Source organism: Malus domestica, chromosome 13 (genome assembly GCF_042453785.1).
Source record: "Malus domestica chromosome 13, GDT2T_hap1".
In the NCBI taxonomy this organism is placed as follows: Eukaryota; Viridiplantae; Streptophyta; class Magnoliopsida; order Rosales; family Rosaceae; genus Malus; species Malus domestica.
In genome coordinates this window covers 18,701,840-18,725,704 of record NC_091673.1, presented here as the reverse complement: position 1 = coordinate 18,725,704, position 23,865 = coordinate 18,701,840, and the positions used below count along the sequence as shown (strand labels likewise).

Sequence of the window (23,865 nt, the reverse complement as noted above, 5' to 3'; positions counted from 1 at the left end):
ATATATCAATAATAATGCCTATATTTAGGTAATATAGCTATCATATAGGCATCGTATAAACAATATCTACACTATTAATACTATATTCGTATCAACATCCATGCATGATCAAAATGGTTCATGCATTTTACATGTTCAATCAATTTAGTCCTCGTGTTTTCAATTTGATCAATTTGGTCCATATGTCTTACTCTATTAGCTAATGCGGTCAATTCTGTTAACTTGCTATTAAAAAGGTCATTTTAGAATATTAAAATCTTCAATTCCGTTAATTTCATGTTAATTTACGAACACCCACTCCACTAGTACATTTCACTTATGGTAAGGATTTTATCACTAACACTACGGTGTAATGATATTTCTCTTTATTTTTAGGTAAAAGATATTGAGTTCAACTCGTGAATTCGATACCTAATTTCAAACATGGTGGCCTATGTGGGCTTAGGTTAAATCCCCTCCCTTACATTAGGGAATCGGTGTATATAAAAACTGATGCAATAACACTACCTTGTGGGGGCCCATTTGTGCCAGGTCCAAGACTTCACGGATTTTTCTTACAAAATTGATGAAAAATGTCAAAGTGATTAAAAAATTAATTTTGGAGGATCAGGTGACGCAAATTAAGTTTTGGATAGCAGAGTAAAATTAAAATTGAGTTTCACGGGCACTGCAAAAAGTAAGTCTATTTTTAACTGACTACAACTACGAACCTATTTCATATACTCACAGCGTCGAATGGACCAATCTCACCAATGGAATTAGTGGTCAACATCGGAGCTTAACAAGCCATGAGCTACTGCTTTGAGGGTGGAACAAAACAAAGGGTACAGAGAAGAAGAATAACGAACTGTCAACTTTATCGAACCATATAACATAGATGCAGAAAGGGAAATAATTTACTATTATCAATATAATACTGATGCATGGAGATGGATACAACTTCTTATTACACTATGTTCACATAACATCACATATATGAATTAACCAATTACAGGGATCTGGGTGACAATTCCATTTTTATCGACCCAAACCCAAACTCTATCACATCGATAATCCATAGTGACAAATGATCCTTTTTTCACGATCACGGCATTGACTAAACGATTCTCGCTCTCGATTATAGCCTCTGCATCCTTCCCCTTGGCTCCGACGAGCTCCGGCCATGAATTTTTTCCTTCACATTCAGATGACATCCTAGTCGATTGCCTTTGAATTTATTTAGACTAGTTTTATTCTCTTTGTGAAATATTTGCTTTGTGATGTATTTGGGTGGGGAAGAGATGTATTTATAACGCTACCATTTAATGGATTATAGTTGGTTGTTACGTAATTGACTTTTTCTGGTGTGTTACGTAGGCTGAAATTTAATTCATCTATTTTCAAACGCTATGTGTGAACAAAGCTTACCGCCAAAAGATTGTGTCTATCTCTATGTCTATCTCTATGCATGATTTGGATGAGCTTATATTCTAGAAGAAAAACGAGGAATAATTTAATTTTGGTCAATATATACAGAAATATGGTAACTTAAAAACGTATTCAATTTTCAAAGTCTGTTTTGGTGCAGTCCAACCAAAAAAAAAAAAAAAAAGGAAAACGAATGAAAATTGTTTGAAAACTTTGAGTTTTAACGAAAAAGACAAAATAAAGGGTAAAGTGAATAGTACCATGATTGACTTTTTAGTGTAAAAATATGGTTTTTCGTTAAGGTGAACAGTACCGAGAGTTTTTTATTAAAGTCCCCAAAAAAAGTCACTTTTGTTGAATACACAGTGTATATCCATTTTATTGAAGCTCAAGAAATCTGGTGTACAAATTAGGACAATAATACATACCCGTACAAAGATGATAAGCGTTGTTGACAAAATTTGAATTATATAAGTGTTGTACAAATTTGAAAGATGTATAAAATGGTTCATGAGATTGTCATAATTCCTCACTTTGTTCCTTAAGATTTAAAATCAATACAAGTGTTCATTGAGATTGTCCACCATCAATCATTTTGGTCTTTTTATTAAAAATGTCTATTAAGTTGAAGAAACCATGAGTTCAAGAGGAAGGGTAGATTTGACAAAAATATCCTCAATTTAACAGAGATTTCTCACAAAATGACCAAAATGATTGACCGTAAACAATTTCAGGGACCACTTCTATTAATTTTGAATCTCATGGACCAAAGTAAGGAGTTATGCCAATTTCAAAGATCATTTTGGATAAAAGCCTTAAAAAAATTCAAGTCCTTTTTGTCTTTGTTTTTGTAAATCATCCTTGGATTAAGAATCTAATATTTTAATTAAGTTGGACTGGAAAAAGCTTAACATTTTATTTAATCTCATTAGCTTAATTCCGTGAAAAGTGAAAAGTTGGGGGGATCTGGATTCCCTTCGGATTTTCATTGTAAGGATCTTAGGGATCAATCAATTCTAGCCGCTCACCACACATCTTGCGGCTAAAAACCATTATGCCATGTAGAAAGAATTAAAAATTCAAATAATTGATGACCAGAAGATGTGTGGTGAGCGGCTAGGATTGATTGATTCCTAGGATCTTCATAATGAGGATCCGGAGGGAATCCAAATCCAAGGGTGGGGACTTTCATTTTTGTGAACAATAAGATCATGATTAAGAAAATCTTCCCTTAGGGTGTGCTCATAAAGCTAGACAATATGTTGATCAATTCTAAGTTATTTGTGTTAAAAAATGTAAGAACATGATTTCTTAAAAGTTGAAATTTCAAGGAGTTTTACTTGGAGAGGTTGTGGAGCCAAAAATAATCAAGAAAAATATGGAGACGACACGTGAATTTTTGGGTAAAAAGGACAAGATTACCTTCGAGGCACACTGGGATTTCTACATGCAAGCAGTGGACAATCATCCCTCAATCAAGTCAAAAGTGCCCAAAATAGGTATTTATTCAAAACCTATTTCATTCATCCTCATCAAATCTTCTCCACAAGGTAACTCCCAAATCATTCCTTTCTAATTATATTAATTAGCTAATTAATTGATTTATTACCTTTCTAATTATATTAATTAGCTAATTAATTGATTTATTACCTAATTAATTTATTAATTAGCTAACAAATCATGAATCTCACCCAAAAAACCATCCAACGGGCCGTTCCTCCTCCTCCCAAAAGGGCTAGCCACAACCCCTATATAAACACCCTCATTTTCTCCAAAACTCAATTCCAACTCTCTTGCAAAATTCTCTAAATTCTCTAAACACTTTTCTCTCAAAATTCTAACTTTGGCATCAGAGGTTATTCGGCCAAAGCCCCCCCCCCCAATTCATCATGGGAGCATGAATCTCTTGGCCTTGACCTAAGGTGTTAATTGTTTTGTAGGTACAATTTTGTCCAAGACTGAGAAGGCGGAAATTTGTATCCACAAATTGGTGCTTTCATTGAGAGTTTGATTCACACGCTCGAAGAAGACTCTCATATTCAAAGTTTCTTGTTTCTCGTTCATTCATAAATTTTTCATACTTTCTTATTCCTATAATTTTTTAATTCTTTGAATAGAGGTGAGGAAAAAATACAATGACGGGAAATTCGGAAACCACGACGAACGAAACTTCCTACTTTTAAAAATTCAGATCAAATGATGGAGGACAAGACGTAGCCCTACCACGACAATCCACGAGGCTCAAAGCGATGGCAAGAGGATCAATTTTGCCACCACGGAGTACCACCAACATGGCAGCCACGAGGACCACCATGGCAGCCACTAAGACCACCGTGGCAGTGGGGAGTGGCCAACTCCATGGCAGTAAGCCCACGATGAGCAGCAAGGCAGCCCCAAGCCCAGGCCCACGCCATTTTGCAGCAGCAAGCCCAGGTGCTATAAGCAGCCCAAGCTGCTACCCCAGCAACGCACACCCAAGCCTTATCCACTTGGCACACGACCCAATATGTAGCGCACACTGCAAGGCAGCTGAGCCAGGCCCAGTGCAAGCCGGCCCTGGCCATTACCTCAACAACGCAAGCCCAAGCAGATGCGGCAGAAGAAGCAAACCAGCACGAGCCCAACGCGTTTCCGAGTCGAGCTCAAGCCCAATATGCACGCGCACCGCAGCCCACTCGCGTGGTGTCCTAAGCAGCCCAAGCCGATCCAAAATCGGTTCAACCGTCCCAACTCTAAATTTCTAGGTCGACGATTGAACCGGGGGTATTTTCACCCAATTTCTCTATGGAGTTGACATTTTCCAACTTAAATCTCGTACTCAAAGTCTACCACACTTCTACTACTCAAAGAGACATATTTCATCCAAGCTATTCTAACCCGAATGGAGAACAATACTTATCTCGACAAGTCATAGAGTTAACAAGCGCCCTCGCACAATAGACGACCTTAGTAAACCAGCTCATGTAGCGTACCGATATGCAATATGCCCCTGACGAGGTGTCCCGAAGTAGGACAAGGGCCGACGAAAAACCTTTCCAACAACGTTTCGGCAAGAAGCCACTTCATCAACCACGAACCGAGCGTTCCGATAGTGTACATTCCCGACTGGGCCCCTAAGATAGCATATACTCTTGTCTTAGCATGCAGAGGAGCGTGTACTCTTAGTTAGGGCCATGGATGAGCATACACTCATGGTTGGGACCACACTTCGATAATCAACATGAGTAGCCTTCCAGGCAAAGAGTTCATTCGCTACTAAGCTCGCAATGAGCATTCTTCACCTTACATCAGAGTAGGCAGCACAACGTACCACATGCACAGCAACCAATAAGACATGATCGAACAATTGCGCGATTTCCAGCGCAATGAAGCTATTGACAAAGTGCTCCAATGAGACATGATCAATGTAAGCATGTCACATTTCATTAACAAGATCGAGCAGACAGAACTATCCCACATAAATTGTCGAATACAAAGATTACTTCTGTTTCGACAAAGGTACCAGCTTATCCAAATGACGCGCCGATGGTATACAAGTACTAGAATGACACACCAGCCCAACTACCAATAACCGGGGGCATGCCTTGTTTTCAACACTCTAGAGGATTCAATACTGAAATAGCACACCACCAGTAGCCAAGCATCATGGGCCTAGTGGTCAAATTCCTCCTGATACGCACAACTTGGCTTAAGCCAGCCCCAACTCTGCTTTCATAGCTGTGCCTACTTGCTCCACGACTCTGGGCAGCCATTGATCTATCACTATGGCTCATAATTGTGCCAATCTTGCACCATGGCTCCCAGCCGTGCTGATCTTGCCCTGTGGCTCACGCTAACCAAGCCTAAAAAAGGGCACACGAAGAAACACCTAATGATGGCGCAATAATTCTGGGAAGAGCTCACTGCGCTTACATCCTTACGTGGGTTCCACAAGCAATTCAAAGTCTCAAGCAGTTCACCAAACAAGACCTCGCAGGTTGAGGATTATTTCAGTTCTCCAACAATCCAGCTTTCCTCAGCTGCACTCACAACAACGACTTACATGCTCTCCAGTGCGATAGGGTAAACCAATCCCCTAACACCCATTTGGGTAAACTTTCCAGTGCGAGAGGGTAAACCAATTCCCCAATACTCATATGGGTCTGCTCTCCAGTGCGAGACGATAAACTAATTGCTCTCCATTGCGATAGGGTAAACCAATTCCCCGACACCCATTTGGGTCTGCTCTCCAATGCGAGAGGTTAAACTAATTGCTCTTCAGTGCAAAACGGTAAACCAATTCCCCGACACCCATATGGGTCTGCTCTCCAATACGAGAGGATAAACTAATTACTTTCCATTGCGAGAAGGTAAACCAATTCCCCGACACCCATATGGGTCTACTCTCCAATGCGAGAGGTTAAACTAATTGCTTCTCAGTGCGAAAGGGTAAACCAATTTGCGGACACCCATATAGGTGTGCTCTCCAGTGTGAGAGGGTAAACCAATTCCTCGACACCCATATGGGTCTGCTCTCCAGTGCAAGAGGCTCAACTAATTGCTCTCTAGTGCGAGAGGGAAAACCAATTCCTCGACACCCATATTGGTAAACTCTCCAATACGAAAGGTTAAACTAATTGCTTTCCAGTGCAAAAGGGTAAACCAATTTCCCGACACCCATATAGGTTTGCTCTCCAGTGTGAGAGGGTAAATCAATTCCCCAACACCCATATGGGTCTGCTTTCCAGTGCAAGAGGCTAAACTAATTGCTCTCTAGTGCGAGAGGGTAAACCAATTCCTCGACACCCATATTGGTAAACTCTCCAATGCGAGAGGGTAAACTAATTCCCCAACACCTATATGGGTAAACTTTCCAGTACGAGAGGGTAAACTAATTGCTCTCCAGTGCGAGAGGATAAACCCCGACACCCATCTGGGTAACCTCTCCAGTGTGAGAATGCCACATTGCTCAAAAGATCGAATGCTTGAAGACCAATTAGGCAGCAATTGATCAGGGGGAATCAGCCACTTTGCACTGAACAGTTCGCTCAGCCGACACTTCATCTTCAACAACTCCGATCTTGGTAGCTCCATCCTTAAATGCTCAATCTATGACAGCTGAGAAATCAAACTCAAGCAGTGTTCTCATTTTTTGCAAGCAGCCCAACCCGTGGCCTATGTCGAGCCAATCATTGGCTTCAGTTAAGCCAAGCAGTACAAGCAATGACCCTTGCCACACCACCTTTTTGGCCCATGCCAAGCCAACTCCTGGCCTCTGCCAGCCGACTTGCCGCACCACCCCAACGACTGCCCGTGGCAACACTACCTAAGAAGAAGACAAGGAGAATTAACTTTTTCTTACATCAGTATGGCGCAGAGAAGACAAAGAAATCAACGGAATACGGGTCTTTACACGGGCAAGCAAAGAAGAGTGCTAGGGGAGGGGGAACAAATATCCTCTAGTTTTCTCTCTTTCTTGTAGGGACAAATAATTCCCCTCCAAAGTTAATTTAATCTCATACTTAAGGTAGGCTTAAATAGGCTTGGAGGCGATTTATTTCCCTCTCCTAGAAGAATCTAATTCCAAGTCCAAGTGAGAATTTGCATCAAAGCTGGAGATCTCTACACTTGCTGCCCTTTCCTATGAGTAGCCCAGCAAGTGTGGGGGGATTTGTGGAGCCAAAAATAATTAAGAAAAATATGGAGGCAACACATGGATTTTTGGGTAAAAAAGACAAGATTACCATTGAGGCACACCGGGATTTCTACACGCAAGTAGTGGGCAATCATCCCTCAATCAAGTCAAAAGTGCCCAAAATAGGTATTTATTCAAAACCTATTTCATCCATCCTTATCAAATCTTCTCCACAAGGTAACCCCCAAATCATTCATTTCAATTATATTAATTAGCTAATTAATTGATTTATTACCTAATTAATTTATTAAGGCTTATTATATTAACACCCCACAAATTGTTGAATAAACCCCATATACTTAATACACCCCACATTTACTTTTTCACTTAAAAATTATCTTAATACACCCTACATACTTTCCCATAATACCCCCACACCCCATATTCTCAATATACACCTTATATTTTGTACATACACCCCACATCTTATATACACCCCACATTTCTCAATATACTCCTTATATTCCTCCATAAGAAGTGATTTTTTCGCTCGGTCTTAGAGATTGTGATATTTGTAGAGTTGGGATCACTGATAATGCTCTGCCTGTAAATCATCACCCCTTCACCAAGAGCACTACTTTTCTTCTTTGTGTTGTTTGTAAGGAACGGGCCTTTCTGCTAAAGAATTGGAGATATGTGACTTCTTTGTCTATATTCCGCAGTATGGAGGTGGTACTGCTTCCTTGAATGTGACCGTAGCAGCTTCTATCGTGCTACATCATGTTTTAGGGTTCATTCCATTCTTTTATACAGAGAAATCACGGTCGAGATCAAAATTCAGAAGTCTGTCAGACTCTCTCTCTCTCTCTCTCTCTCTCTCTCCGTCGTCTCAACCGTGTTTCTCTGTATAAAGAGATGTGCTAGATCCGTCACCATATACATTGACCTCTGTGTTTTTCTATGAAAAGATGTTGATCTATTCTTTATGATTTGATGGGAATTTTTTAGGGTTTTGGGAGGCTTTAGTTTGGAAAATAATATACTTACATGGGTAATATAGACAGGAACTTATATGATTTTTTTCTTATAATTTGGGAGGCTTTAAATGTGTATCAATATCTACTCCGACCAATGAAACCACAAACTGATGCAGCACGATAGAAGCTGCTACGGTCACATTCAAGGAAGCAGTACCACCTCCATACTGCGGAATATAGACAAAGAAGTCACATATCTCCAATTCTTTAGCAGAAAGGCCCGTTCCTTACAAACAACACAAAGAAGAAAAGTAGTGCTCTTGGTGAAAGGGTGATGATTTACAGGCAGAGCATTATCAGTGATCCCAACACCGCAAATATCACAATCTCTGAGACCGAGCGAAAAAAAGCACTTCTTGTGGAGGAATATAAGGAGTATATTGAGAAATGTGGGGTGCATAGAAGATGTGGGGTGTATGTACAAAATATAAGGTGTATATTGAGAATGTGGGGTGTGAGGGTATTATGGGAAAGTATGTGGGGTGTATTAAGATAATTTTTAAGTGAAAAAGTAAATGTGGGGTGTATTAAGTATGTGGGGTTTATTCAACAATTTGTGGGGTGTTAATATAATAAGCCTTAATAAATTAATTAGGTAATAAATCAATTAATTACCTAATTAATATAATTGAAAGGAATGATTTGGGGGTTACCTTGTGGAGAAGATTTGATGAGGATAGATGAAATAGGTTTTGAATAAATACCTATTTTGGGCACTGTTGACTTGATTGAGGGATGATTGCCCACTGCTTGCGTGTAGAAATCCCGGTGTGCCTCAATGGTAATCTTGTCTTTTTTCGAAAACTCTTTCCATGCCAGCTTCTAAGCACGAGAATGGCTTCTAAGGGAAAGGTGTTTCTTGGAATGCTCGTATGCTCCAGATGAATGGACGAGTAGGAGACCCATACAAGCACAATCTTCGATGAAAGCTATAGGCCGATCTCTGTACGCGGTGCACTCTGAGGTTTGTCTTGCTTGAATACTTCAAAAAGTCAAGGCAGTAGAACTGGTGACAGAATTTCGGTAGGTCGAATAGATACATATAGACAGGTTGGTTGATCGATGAGTCACAAAGAGAGTGAAGTTAATGGCTAACACGGGGAACCTTTGCTCCTAGGGACTTGCAGGTGACGACGGCAGAATACTGTTTTTCCAGAGTTGGGAGACTACTACCGAGAAAGCGCACTTAGGAGCGGCGGATATGCCACATGAGGGGTTGGTCATGCTCCTAGCATGAAAGCGCTAGCACCCGGGGTAAGAGTGGGCGGACCACGCTTGAGAAAACGTGTTCCTTGGGCTCAGTGTCTGCCTTAGTAGGAGGAGGGGAAGATAGGTGATAGCAAGTTAGTGGTAGGCCGCTTATTTAAGGAATGCCCAAATAGAGTCTATGGGTGGATTCTCATTTCATGGAAAAGTAGGTGAGGGAATTCTCGATATTATCCCGTTCGATTTAAGCAATGATAATGCCATTTTGTGAAATGTATTATTTCGTAGTTAAATATCCCTTTGGCGTTTGGGTTTCGGTGGTAGACCGACACAGGTGAACTCTCCCGGCAAGAACGTATGCTAAACTTTTTGCTTGCACTATATCACCCAAGAGAACGCTCCGACCGAGTAATGTAGGACAACCTCCGCACTCCGGTGCTACCTTATACACGGGTCAATCCCACGAGCTATCCATTCGCTTCATCTGTCCTTAGGAACATGGATTTGAATTTCCCTCTAGTACATCGTTTCTACTGCTACAGGTTTGCTACTCGATTCATTTGCTTCCCATTTTCAGTACAACAACCGGGATCGATTCACGATAAGGATTTTTACTACTCATGTGAATGGTCTAAAAACTCCTATTATACTTGCAAGAATCACAAGGTTGTTGTAGTATAAACGGTTCTCGTAAGGTCATTCTCCACAGGTATTATTAAACAATTCGAAACAAACCAAATTTCAATTAATTATTGTAAAGTAGAAATTTAGGTGATTGATTTTATAACCTAATTAAAATAAAAACGAAAATAATGAATTAAAATAAACAATCTACAATATTAGAACTAGAGAGAACAAAAAAACAGTTTTGGGAGAATCAAATTAAGAAAGCACTAGGGTTCCACCATCACCTAGCAATCCTATGAATTGTTACCAATTACTTATGATCTACACATACCACTTTGAAGGTTAGATTTTCCTAATTCATATTCTACTTGGAACCTCCAACATAGAACGTATATCTAACATGTAACCCGTCTGGACGTTCGGATCAAATTTGAACATGAAAGACTCATTATGCTTTATGAAAATCCTTTGAAAAACCATGCAACCCTTAAGACGTGGTGTTCATCCTAAGTGAAATTACAATTATTAATCACAATAAGCCAGCGTCAATTTCAGGGAACCTTCCGACCAAAATTGCATCAAATTACTTTTCTAAAGATCCTAATGGTGATCAGGCATTAAGACAATTAGATAGTTTTTGTCCCGGTGATTAACATCAAAGTATGCATGCTATCAATCATAAGCAATTAAGTAAAAATCACATATTCATGCTAAGGCTCAAGGCTTCGCCCTAGCAAATGAAATTAGTTACGCATATTCATAATTGAAATCATAAAAAATATTCTTAAGAAAATGATTGAAAACACCTTCAAGTAGAAAATCTCCAAAACCCTAGCAATTCTCTCTGTCTCCAAAATTGCATAAAATAAAGCGCAGTCAACTACTGTAGACGGCCAAGCAATAAATCTGCCAAGCCCCCACACAAACTCTAAAAACATGTCCTTTATTCCCATTAGGAAACTAATAATAATAATATAATAAAATAGGAAACATAACCCTAAATTAAATAGTAAAATTCGCCTAAAATCTGAACAGCCACGTTTTGGACTAATAAGCTGCTCCAAAACTGGCCCAATATAACTGGATTTAATGTTTGGAATATTCTCCAGAAGGCCACGAACCCATCCGAGGTCATCTTGGGCTCCAAAAACGCAATTTAAGCCCAAAAACGTCATTTTCCAACACTGCACATCGCTCCTTTATTTTATCACTAGAAAATAACCGCTTGGTGGAAAAATCCCAAATTTTGATGCGATCAAGCTAAGTGACTCACGAACGTCCTCCAACTGAAATTACTCCAAAATTCGTCCATTTGATGGTGTTTTTCTCCAGAGGAAGTCGGAAGTCCTATATTGAAAATACAATTCAAAGTATCAAAATTCTTCCAAAATATACTAAGATTAGGGTAAAATATATAATATAAAATATACTCATCAAAATACCCCCAAACTTAGCTTTTTGCTTGTCCTCAACCAAAACAAGACTCAAAAAAAAAAAAAAAAAAACTTAACAAACTAGAGAACTAGCTAAAATTAACTAACAAAAATTTTCAACTTCAAAGTTGCAATCCATAGAACATTTTAAAAACTAGAACATCTTTTCAAAAGCTCCAACCAATCCCACCACAGAGTCTAAGCCATTTAGAATCAATTAGAAAAGAATTCACAAACTTCCTTTGGTGTAAAGTGAACCAACATAGTTAAGGAGACTCGACTAAAACTCTTACCTCTCGTCCTTCTTTATTTCACACATACTAACTTTGAATATAACCATTTTTTTTCGTTTTCTTTTTAATTTTTTTTTTCTTTTTTTTTCTTTTCATATATAACAATTTTTTATTTATTTATTTCAATAACAGTAGTGGTCGTGCAATGTCGGTTCACTTAAGCTTTCGATCCAACCCATGTAGCGAGCTTTAGGTCAATGACTCCCAAACCACTAGGGCTTTAGGGCACTAGGTGTAGAACACCTCTAAGGACTTATTAACTCGAGCTGAAAAGGCTATGAAACCAACTAACCACCCTGCCCCATGCCAAAACTCTATCGTTTAACGTGAGAATCACTGCTAATTAGGCAGGACTGGCCTGGTTACTAAGCAAAATCTCGGGTGAGACAATTATTACTTTTTTCACAATAATAACTGACTTTACTTAAAACAAAAATTAAAAATAAACTTAGACTAAAAGCAAGTATTTCAATCTGACTCCCCACAAACCATGTTGGTGTGATGTGCAAAGTTCAAAGTATAATTCATAAATTAGTGTCTAAGCAACGATAAATAGAAAAGACTCTATTGTGGGATTAATCTTCACCATGTCCATTTGTTCCAACGTTTAAAATAATCTATGGATATTAACTTAAAAAGAATGAAAATTTTTAAACTAACACAAAAATCAAAAATTAAAATCCTAAAATTTTACTTTCCCACCCCCAAACTTATATCACACTTTGTCCTCAAGGTGTGGAAAATAAATGGAAACTAAAAAAAACAAAAAGCAAAACTGGAAAAGATAAAACAAAAGCCTAGACTAAATAAACTAAAAGAAAAAGGAAAACAGAGAAGAAACAAAGAAATTAAAATAAACAAATCCTAAAATTTTTCTTTCCCACCCCCAAACTTATATCACACTTTGTCCTCAAGGTGTGGAAAATAAATGGAAACTAAAAAAAAACAAAAAGCAAAACTGGAAAAGATAAAACAAAAGCCTAGACTAAATAAACTAAAAGAAAAAGGAAAACAGAGAAGAAACAAAGAAATTAAAATAAACAAATAATAGAAAGGTGTGGAAAATAAATGGAAACTAAAAAAAACAAAAAGCAAAACTTGAAAAGATAAAACAAAAGCCTAGACTAAATAAACTAAAAGAAAAAGGAAAACAGAGAAGAAACAAAGAAATTAAAATAAACAAATAATAGAACAAACAAAAAAGAAGGAAAAGAAGCACCTGGATTCAAACTCAGGACCTAGGGCTGTGTGAAGACGCGCAGACCACCACGGACAGTGCCATACTTGTGTCAACTTGCGCAACAGCTGGTATAGAAACAGGTGTAGCAGTTGCATGTGTCATTTTAAAAAAAACCTAGCTATTATTGAACACGCACAGGATTCCCTTTTCACTAGCCTCGATCCCTGAGCCACCAAACGGCTCCCTGTCTCCCATTTTGAAAATGTCCCTATCCCAATAGATAGGACACGCCACATGTCACGCATCCATATGATGAATTCTTTAGGATTCTAAAAGAAAGGTTCAAATGCACCCATTTCTCTCCCTTCTAATTTTTTTTTTCGTTTCAAGAAACTCCAGCCTTTTCTCACTAAAAACCCAAACGTACATCCATATCAGAAATAAGTCTCCTATTTTCCTCAACCCACTCTCTCGTTTGCTCTCATACCCCATATCTCTTTAAAATGAAAATTAGCTTTCATTCTCTCTCATTTTTCTCAATCTGAAAAGACTCTCGGAACTCTTCCCAGTTTCAAAAATCAGCTGCTCAACCACACACACGTGCGGGACCGTCTCTCACACAGCAACACCACCACACACACTCTCCTCTGCAAGAACCCCAAAAGCAACCTCTCTGCCATCTGCAGGTAACACGCCCTCGTCCCTTTTTTTTAATTTTTTTTTTATAGTCTCTGAGTAACTGGTTGAACACCATGGTTCTGTGACTGATGCATGTTGGTCTCAGGTCTGTGTATATTATGAATGTGCAAATGTCCATGACCTGAAAACTCTCTGCATGTAATTATAATGGTGTGGTATTTGTGCAGAACACTGAGATCCGTGACAGATCCGAGAGAAAGAAATCTCAATTGAAAATCCACTGGACAGAAAGCATGGCACATCTTGAAAGTCTTGATCTGTCGATATTGAAGGTATAACATGCATCCCTGCGCTTGTTTGAATGTCATTAGTAATTTCATCAAAAGATCTTCCAAAAATTAATATGACGAAGGTGGACTTAAAGGAATGAGAAATAAAAGTAATTCATATGACCAAGAAAAAGGGAAAAATAAAACGTGGAATACTCCTGATCTGATGAACAAATAAACAAAAAGGATAATACCTGCAGACCTAGAATGAATTTCACAATGTTGTGTGTTTTAAGTGATTCATAACCTGTATCATGAAAGTCAAAGTGTCATTAGTCTTTCTATTGTGAACTGTGCAGGATAACAATCTGGTCTCGGAACAAAGGAAGAAAACAGGACATCTCAAACATCACAGATCCGCCTCCCATACGAAGGTAAAACTAGTCCAGGGTTGTGATGTGTCTTGATCTGTAAAAATGATGTTTATGTCCCAGCATAGTTTCATTGTATTGCTCTATGTGCAAGGATGTGGATCCATGATAGAGCCACGGAAACAGAAGTAAACACACAAGCTCAACGGACGAAACCAGCGCAGGCCGCATGACCCAGATCAGTGCATCTGGGAGGTAAAATTCGAGTCCCTGCAAGTTTAGTTGTTGTAGATCTGGTAGTAATAGCTGTACTCAATTCTGTGGTGTATGGATCTGTGATTTAACTGTGCTTCTCCTCCATGCATCGCAAAACTGAGCTGCAGAAAATTAACTGCTCAAAATTATGTTTCTGTGCTGGATCTGCAACAATAACCCCCAAACTTGCATCTGTGAATGACTTTATGTTGACTACTTTAAATTTCTAGCATAGTGTAGATGTGGTTGATGTTAATGTGGACTTGCTGCTGGGTGCATGATTCCAGTATAGGATGCTCTTTATTTTCCATGTTTTCAACCTGCAATTAACCAATATGCGATAATTAAAAACAAAACTAAAATCAACATGCGTAAATAAAAAAAGCGGCATATTTTTGGATTTTTTTTTCACGTTTTTTATTTTTTTATTTATTTTTATAATATCTATTTTATTTTATTTTATTAAAACTTAGGTATGTAAATGCATCTAGAAATTTAACTAATAATAATAAAAAAATCAAACGAAAAATAAAATAAGGAAAGAGTTTAGAAAAATTGGATTGCCTCCCAATAAGCGCTTTATTTTAAGTCTGTAGCTAAACGTTGCAGAAGTCCGATGGCTAGATCACTGGTTCCTTTAGGGTCAAAGACTCGCTTGCACCAAATTTTCCTATGCATGGTTTTAGTTGATGTTTGGTAACCTTCAATGAGAAATATGTGCCCTCAGCCTTGATGTCCACATTACCATTCTGAAAAACTGTAGTAACTAGAAAATGACCTTTCCATCGAGACTCTTGTTTCCCTGGGATGATTTGAAATAGGAACTTAACAACCACACTTTTTTACCAGGCTGTATTTTCTTAAAATTTGGGCTGCCTGGCAAATTTTCATGTTTTTTCATAGTGTTAATTGGTTGGTCATCATGTAGCACCCTTTGCTGCTGTGGTTTAGGACTTGTACAATCACGAGTCAAATTCAGGGGCTTTATGGATAGATGGTCAGTTGATGACCTGTTCATAAATTCGGCACTTGGTAAACCATCCAATGCATCAACACGTATGCATTCTTGCTTGTCACCTGAATGTATGCTTGCTTCAAACAACTTGAAAACAACAGTTTGATCTTCAACCCGAAATGTTAATGTTCCGGCTTCCACATCAATAAGAGTTCGGGCTGTTGCCAGAAATGGGCGGCCCAAAATGATGGGTGTTGTCAAATCTTCATCCATGTCCAACACCATAAAATCAGCTGGTCAATATAAATTGTCAACCTTCACAATAACATCTTCAATGACTCATCTAGGGTAGGTAATTGAACGGTCAGCCAATTGAATAATACTGGAGGTTGGCTTCAGCTCTCCTTCACCTAAACGTTTAAAAACAGAATAAGGCATTAAGTTTACACTTGCACCTAAATCAATTAAAGAACTACTAAAATCATAATTTCCAATGGTGCAAGAGATGGTAAAACTCCCTGGATCTTTTTTCTTTGGAGGTAATTTATGCAATAGGACCGCACTGCACTGTTCTGTAAGAATCACTTTTTCAAAATCAACGAGCTTCTTTTTCTTTGTGCAAACATCCTTCAAACATTTGGCATAAGATGGAATGTTCTTGATTGCATCAATTAATGGTAAATTAATTTGAACTTTAGCCAAAGTCTTCATGAAATCTGTCAACTGTTGATCTTTAGCTTTAGGCTTCAACCTTTCGGGATAAGGCATAAGAGGCTCATAAACACGTTCTGCAGTTTTTGTGGTAGCTTCTGCAGTATTTTAGGATCTGTCTTGTGGCTGCCCAGAATCTGCAAAAATTGCAGATTTAGTTTAGGGCTGTTCTGCTACCCGCGAATTTCCAGCGCAATTTTCTTGTCTATTTTCATAACTTTTGCCAGACCGTAAAGTATGTACATCATTGCATTCTTCTCGTCCTCTTGGATTAGGTACTGTTTGACTAGGAAATGTACCCAGAGCTCTTTCTGAAACCTGGAATGCAATCTGTTCAATTTGTTTTTCCATATTTTTAATTGATGCATTCAGATTTTGGATTTCTTGAGTGGTAGTATTTGCTAATTTTTCAATTGCAACCTCCTAATCAGCCTTTGGTGCAGCAGGTTGTTGTACCAGCTGTTGAAATTGTGGCATAGAATGCTGATCTTTGTCCCACTTTAAATTAGGATGATCTCTCCAACCTGGGTTGTAGAAATTTGAATACGGGTCATATATGGGACGCTGGAAATTGTTAAATGCATTAACCTGCTCTGCTGTAAAATCTGGACAAACATCTTTATGTGGGCAGCTCATAAAATCATGAGTTATCATGTTGCAAATGCTGCAGGCAGCTTGTAAGGGCTGCTGTACAGCAACTTGTGAACCTGGTATTCTTTGTAATAACATGTCAAATTTTGCATCAAGCCTTTCTCCATTTTTTCAATTTGTGCTGTAACATACGAAGAACCGTTAGACATCTAAAAAACAGACCTAGATTGTGGCTGCTCAACTGCCCACTGTTGTGTATCTGCTGCCATTTTTTCAAATAACAAACAAGCCTCTTGTGCATTTTTATCTTTGTACGAACCTCCGCATGAAGCGTTGACAAGAGTTTTTGTAGTCATATTCAACCCTCTGAAAAATATATGCATTTGATCAGTAGTGTTAATACCCGAATGTGGACATTTTCTAATCAACTCTTTGAACCGCTCCCACGCATCATGAAACTCCTCATTTGGCTTTTGGGCAAAAGGTAAAATCTGAGTTCTCATGTCAAGAGTCTTCGAAGCTGGATAATACTTGTTTAAAAAAATTTCACTAAGTTGAGCCCAAGTACTAATGCTTCCAGATGGGAGTGTGAGGAGCCATCTTCTTGCTTGATTTTTTAGAGTGTATGGAAACAAACGCAGCTTAATAGATTCGGCTGAGAATCCCCTCACCAAAATATTTTTGCATCCCATTAAAAATTCTGCAATATGCATGTTTGGATCGTCAGATGATAACCCATGAAATGTAGGTAGAATATTAAACATGTGCTGCTTTATTTCAAATGTAGACCATTCCTCCACTGCCGGATAAGTAATGCAACTTGGTATATTTGTGGTATGGGCTGTTAAAGAATCACCTAAAGGCAAACCTGCCTCTGGAATAACGAATGCCATTTTTCCTTTACTGTGCAGATTCCCAGAAATTGAAGACTACAGAAAAGTCCCCTTCAGAGAAGGAACCCACTGCAAATTTTTCTCCCTACGTCTCCTTAAAGTCTGCACGAGTTCTGGATCGAAAGGAAGCAATTTCTGGACTGTTGAACGGGTGCTAACCATGCACAGATTATAATTGTAATATGCACTGTACTGTTGTAATCTGTGAAAAACAAAAATTAAAATGAAAATTAAATAAATTATATATATATATATATATATATATATATATATATATATAAACAACCATAACTAATTGAAAATCTGATTAGTAGGGATTATTTTAAATAATCCTCGGCAACGGCGCCATTTTCTTGATAGGGATTTTTACTACTCATGTGAATGGGCTAAAAACTCCTATTATACTTGCAAGAATCACAAGGTTGTTGTAGTATAAACGGTTCTCGTAAGGTCATTCTCTACAGGGATTATTAAACAATTCGAAACAAACCAAATTTCAATTAATTATTGTAAAGTATAAATTTAGGTGATTGATTTTATAACCTAATTAAAATAAAAACGAAAATAATGAATTAAAATAAACAATCTGCAATATTAGAACTAGAGAGAAAAGAAAACAGTTTTGGGAGAATCAAATTAAGAAAGCACTAGGGTTCCACCATCACCTAGCAATCCTATGAATTTTTACCAATTACTTATGATCTACACATACCACTTTGAAGGTTAGATTTTCCTAATTCATATTCTACTTGGAACCTCCAACATAGAACGTATATCTAACATACAACATGGAACCTCCAAAATTGCATAAAATAAATCGTAGTCAACTACTGTAGACGGCCAAGCAATAAATCTGCCAAGCCCCCCACACAAACCCTAAAAACATGTCCTTTATTCCCATTAGGAAACTAATAATAATAATAAAATAAAATAGGAAACATAACCCTAAATTAAATAGTAAAATTCGCCTAAAATCTGAACAGCCACGTTTTGGACCAATACGTTGCTCCAAAACTGGCCCAATATAGCTGGATTTAATGTTTGAAATATTCTAAACACTTCTTCAGAAGGCCACGAACCCATCCGAGATCATTTTGGGCTCCAAAAACGCAATTTAAGCCCAAAAACGTCATTTTTCAGCACTGCGCATCGCTCCTTTATTTTATCGCCAGAAAATAACCGCTTGGTGGAAAAATCCAAAATTTTGATAAGATCAAGCTAAGTGACTCACGAACGTCCTCCAACTGAAATTACTCCAAAATTTGTCCATTTGATGCTGTTTTGCTCCAAAGGAAATCAGAAGTCCTATATTGAAAATACAATTCAAAGTATCAAAATTCTTTCAAAATATTAACCAAAATATACTAAGATTAGGGTAAAATATATAATATAAAATATACTCATCAATTCACTAAACAACAAAAGAAAACTGGTCTTTCAAGTTGAATCTATCTATGATATTATGAAGGAATATTACTATTCGACTCACCACGGCTATCACAATGATCTGTCGGTCCCTCAATTCACTCCATCACCAGCCTAAAATAGCCCCTAATGAAGAAAAAAACGAAAATGATGAGATAGAATGCCCAAACAAAGCCATTTTAAAGAAAAAACCGCTCTAAAGGGGGTCAATTCACTGCGAAAAGGAAGGAAAAAGGCTCAACTACTTACAAATCTCTTTTTTTTTTCTCTTTTTTAGCCCCCTCTTACCTAGTCGAATGGTTTCGTCAGCTCAAGTCTTCGATAGTCAAGAGAGCATGACAACCACATTTCCTAAAATACCTAATCTTTGAGACATATCTATCCTTATTCCATGCATTCGACTTATTTAGTGCATAAATAACTCTTCTTTTCCTCTCCCGATGGTCGAGAATATTACATATTACCATCTCCCTTAGGTCTCGAAGTCCACTGAGGAAAACGCACCTTGAATGAAATGAAAAATTGGGACATCTTATTCAACAATTGGGACATCTTATTCATCTGTGAGACAGACCAATCCCTATTTCAAATCCCTATTGAACAAAAGTCCTATTTCTTCTTTAACTTGAATCGACATATAGACTCCTCATCAGGGGTCGAAACTACGTCAATGAAATTCCACTAAGTGAGAGCATCGGCATGTGATTAAAATTCCTCCCCAGCTATGCAGCACGAACCTGTATTTGACCAGGAGGTAGAGTTGTTATTCAATGGTGCAACTTGCATTTTTGACATAAGTAAAGGACATGTCTCTACCAGTTCTCGTTGAGACAGGTTAGAATGCAAGTCTTCTTTTTTCTTAACCTGACATAAATTGATTGGTGGAATGATGATGGACTTACAAATGAAGATTTAATAAAAATTGGTTTTTGTTTAATATGGCTTAGGAATAAGGCTAATGTTTTTATTGAAGATTTTTTAAATGCTGGTTCACCATGATTGCTCTACTGTAAAATAAAGTATAAATTTATATAGACGAATCTGGTGGTTCCACTTGTTCGGCGGCGGCGGGGGGGGGGGGGGGGGAGGGGGGAGACCTGGTAAGAAGAGCGGTACGCACTCCATGTTCCTAAGTCAAGACCCAACCCCAGGAAAGATGGAATATTGAATGAATCTACTTTCTTTGTTGTAGAAGGGTCTCGTCAGCATTCGCTTCCTCTCCCTTTCCCTTTGGTCTAGCAACAACAATACAAAACAAGATCAATATCTCTCAACTACCAGCTACCTCTCCCTTTTAGGATTCACGGCATTCCTACCTTTGGGTGGCTTACTGCTGTAGTTTGAGCGAGTCACAGTTCCGATTCTATTTGAACGAGCATTCCTACCAATTCCATTTGGAGGGGTAGATCCTGTCGATTAACTCGGTCCAGCAGTTGTTTCGGGTCTAGCACCGACATCAGTAGCACTACCATGAGTTGACTAAGCGCATGTTGCACCAGTAGACCAAATCGAGATCAAAATCCATACCCACTTCTTCTGGATTGGATCCAATAAGAGCATCTAAGGCAGCTTTAACGTAGGTAAGCGAGAGAAAAGATCTCAATAAAACTATTGTCCCACCGGCGAGTACAAGCTTACTTACCCAGTCCCACCAGGTGTACAACTTAAAGACGCTCCTAGGCACGAGCCTAAACTACCTAAGCAATCTTACAATTGTGTAAGTCTAAGTTGTATCACTTCACTTACCTCAGTCTCACCAAAACAATAACTACCATGTCCCACCAGAGTGCTGTTTAAAGTCTGATGCGAAAATTAACTTAACACACAAATTTAACCCTCTTTTGACAACTGTAGTATAAGTATAAGTAGAGATCGTTCTGGACCGGGGATTAGGAGGGCTTGCTAATAACCTCTAAACTGACTCAAAAACATAAAACTAAACTTAAAAATACTTAACAAGACTCACAAGACCCAAAGCAAACTTAAAATACTCAAAACATCTTAAAACAACTAAATAAACTTAAACTAGACACTAGGAATGACTTTGGACGAAAATTGACTTTTACTTGAATCAAAACATTATAAAACACAAATTAAAACAGATTTTAACTAATTAGACACACAAAAGTAAAGGGGGATTGAGTTTTGGACGAAGTTGAAACAAACAAACAAATATGAAAAACTAGACAGATTGTAAAACAAATTTGAGAAATAAGATGATGGATGAGATAGCTAGAGGCTTTTTCTCCACACATGATATGTATGCAAACAACTCGATTTCCAGTTACTACTTCATTGAATTATGAATGACAATGCTCCAAATTAACCGTGACATCACTAGTTAACTCCCAGATTTTCCTTGTTTTATTGGATTGGATGACATCATTCGACAACCCAAAACATTCTTCAAAAGTTCCCTACATGACATCATAATAGAGATACAATCAAAGATCATTACGTTTAATGAAAATCATAAGCATTGACAAAGAACTTGCAACTATGACATCATGTCACTCATGCTAGGAATTGAACTTAACGCGATTGTTTATAAGCGACCTTTACTACATGTGAATATAAGTTTGTAACGATTATGTAAAACTTCCTTATACTCTAGCAACGGATTTATGCATGCCAATTAAGTGTCGACCCTTAATTAACAAATACAAATAAGTTATCAATCAAATAGTTAAGCCAATTGCATTCACGATTCAAGAGTTCACAACTGGAATTTATCAAATTTTATTACACACATAGTCATGGCTTTGAAATCACCCCTAGCCAAGAGGGGTTTAGCCACTCATATTTACAACAAAACGAAAGGAAATTAATTTAAACATTAGAAACAAAAGAAAGAAAACACCTAAACGCTCCAACGATCCAAGTTGGACAGCAAGCACGTCCAAGCACTTTCCTTCCCCTTCCTTTGCTACGGCACAAGGTGTTGGTGAGTGTTTGAAGGTTTGTTTGTATGGAGGAATGGATGTGAAGATGAATTGATGTGTTTGGATGAAGGTTGTATTGAAATGGGGATGAATGATCAAGCCAAAACTAAACTCTATAGCTGCCACACACACTTCCTTTTATAGAGGAAGTGCACGACAAGGAAGGTGAATTGGTGGTGTGTGCAATGATTTAAGGGTGAAAATGAAGTAATGATGCAAAGCATGGGGGTAAAATGGAGTGGTGTTGCAGCAATGAGTGCAAGGAGTGGTGTTAAAATGATTCAAAGGTGAAAGTGAAGTGATGATGTAAAGCATGGGGGGTAAAATGGAGTGGTGTTGCAGCTAGGAAACATGAATGATTGTGCACATGGTATAGAAAGGAAAGGGAGGTGGAATGGTGCAGAAATGAGTCAAAGGTGCCGCAAATGTCATGATGCACGGCATGGGATTCCAAAGGTGGTGGATGGTGCATCAATGAGTGTATGTAGTGGAGGTAAAAGTTGTATGAAATCTGATGGGTGAAAGGAACAAGGAGTGTGCAGCAATTGAGTGTAATGATTCAATGTATTAATGCATGAAATAAAAAATAATGAAGGAGACAAGGGTGGTGCATGGCAATGAAGTGTAATGAGTGTAATGGTGCATGAAATGAGTGCAAGAAATCTGGTGCATAAAGGGGACAAGGGTGATTATGCATGGCATGGGTGGAAAGGTGAGTAAGTGGTGAATCAATAAGTGCAAGGAGGTGAAAGGATATTGTGCACATGGTAGACAAAGGAAAGGAAGTGGAATGATGCAACAAATGAGTCAATGGAGGGAACATGGATGATGATGCACGGCATAGGAATCCAAAGGGAGTGCAATGGTGGTGCACGGCAATGATGGAAATGTGAATGGTGGAGTGACACCTCTTTGTGGCTGAGCTCTTTGTCCTTTTTACATTAATTCTTCTTTCTCTTTAACACATTCCTAGCCTCTTTAGTCTTCAATTTCGCCCATCCACCTTGCTCCATGCATGTGCTATTCATTCCAAGCCCAAAACTGCTCCAAAATGCACCAAAATGCATCTTATTGCTTTATAAGGCCTATGGACCTACAAACACACGAAAATGGCTTAAAATACATAATTAACTAAGAAATAACAACATAAATGCATAAGAACAAGCTACTCAGTCGCATAAATATGTTCCTATCAAATTCCCCCACACTTAGCTTTTGCTAGTCCTCGAGCAAAACAAAACAAACGAAACAAACAAAACACAACCTAGATCTTCCAACATTTGCCTCAGGGATTTTTAATGAAACATAACATGTTAAAAATCATCATTCCCACAGATTTTGGTCATCTTTACGCTTGAGCACATACTTAATCATAGTCACCACTTACTAGTTCACAATTACCCAATTAAAACAATGTTTTGAATGTAGTAACATGCCTTAGAGAATTTGCTCAATTCATTACAAGATACTCTCTATTTTCACACACATTTTCTGACTACACACCCTACACTAGTATATGTGAGAAGATTGATGTAAACATGAAAGACTAGGACTCACATATGTTATAACAAAGAAAGCAATTTTCTGGAGTTATTAAGCATGTTTAGATATGATCTTATGAATGGAATGCTACTACTTAGATGTGAGAACCAGTGACACCATATGCTCATACCAATTTCGAACTCCACAAATTGAAGCACACAACACTCAAGATTGAAGTCAAGGGTTGTAACAGGGCTTGGGGGTAATGGCTAACAAAGAAAGGATGGGGATAACAAACGTTCTTAAAGCGGTAGCAACTTTTAAATGCAAAGGGAAGATTCATGCAACACTTAGGGCCGAATTCAATGTTTTGAACCCTTTCTTTAACAAACAACACTTTAGAGCTCTTTTTCATACTTTTTTTTTTTCAATTCTTTTTTTTATTTTTACCCATGCCTTATTAAGGACTTTGGCACACACACATACATAGAATCACTTCCCCCACACTTGCTTTCTGCAATACATTGATAAAAAA

At 38.1% G+C, this 23,865-nt stretch overlaps 1 long non-coding RNA gene and 1 other non-coding gene across 3 annotated transcripts; both read left to right on the top strand.

Annotated features, from left to right (window-relative positions):
• Positions 1-13,168: 13,168 nt before the first annotated feature.
• On the top strand, positions 13,169-17,635 carry LOC139190514 (uncharacterized). Of its 2 annotated transcripts, none has more exons than XR_011574779.1 (5): positions 13,169-13,483; positions 13,664-13,768; positions 14,065-14,139; positions 14,231-14,331; positions 17,500-17,635. It is a non-coding gene; the product is annotated as an uncharacterized lncRNA (long non-coding RNA). The 2 variants fall into 2 exon arrangements; XR_011574778.1 differs by lacking the exon at positions 17,500-17,635 and adding an exon at positions 16,444-16,888.
• LOC114820779 (small nucleolar RNA R71) lies at positions 16,990-17,094 on the top strand. Its single transcript, XR_003768257.1, has one exon. It is a non-coding gene; the product is annotated as a small nucleolar RNA R71 (small nucleolar RNA).
• Positions 17,636-23,865: the final 6,230 nt, after the last annotated feature.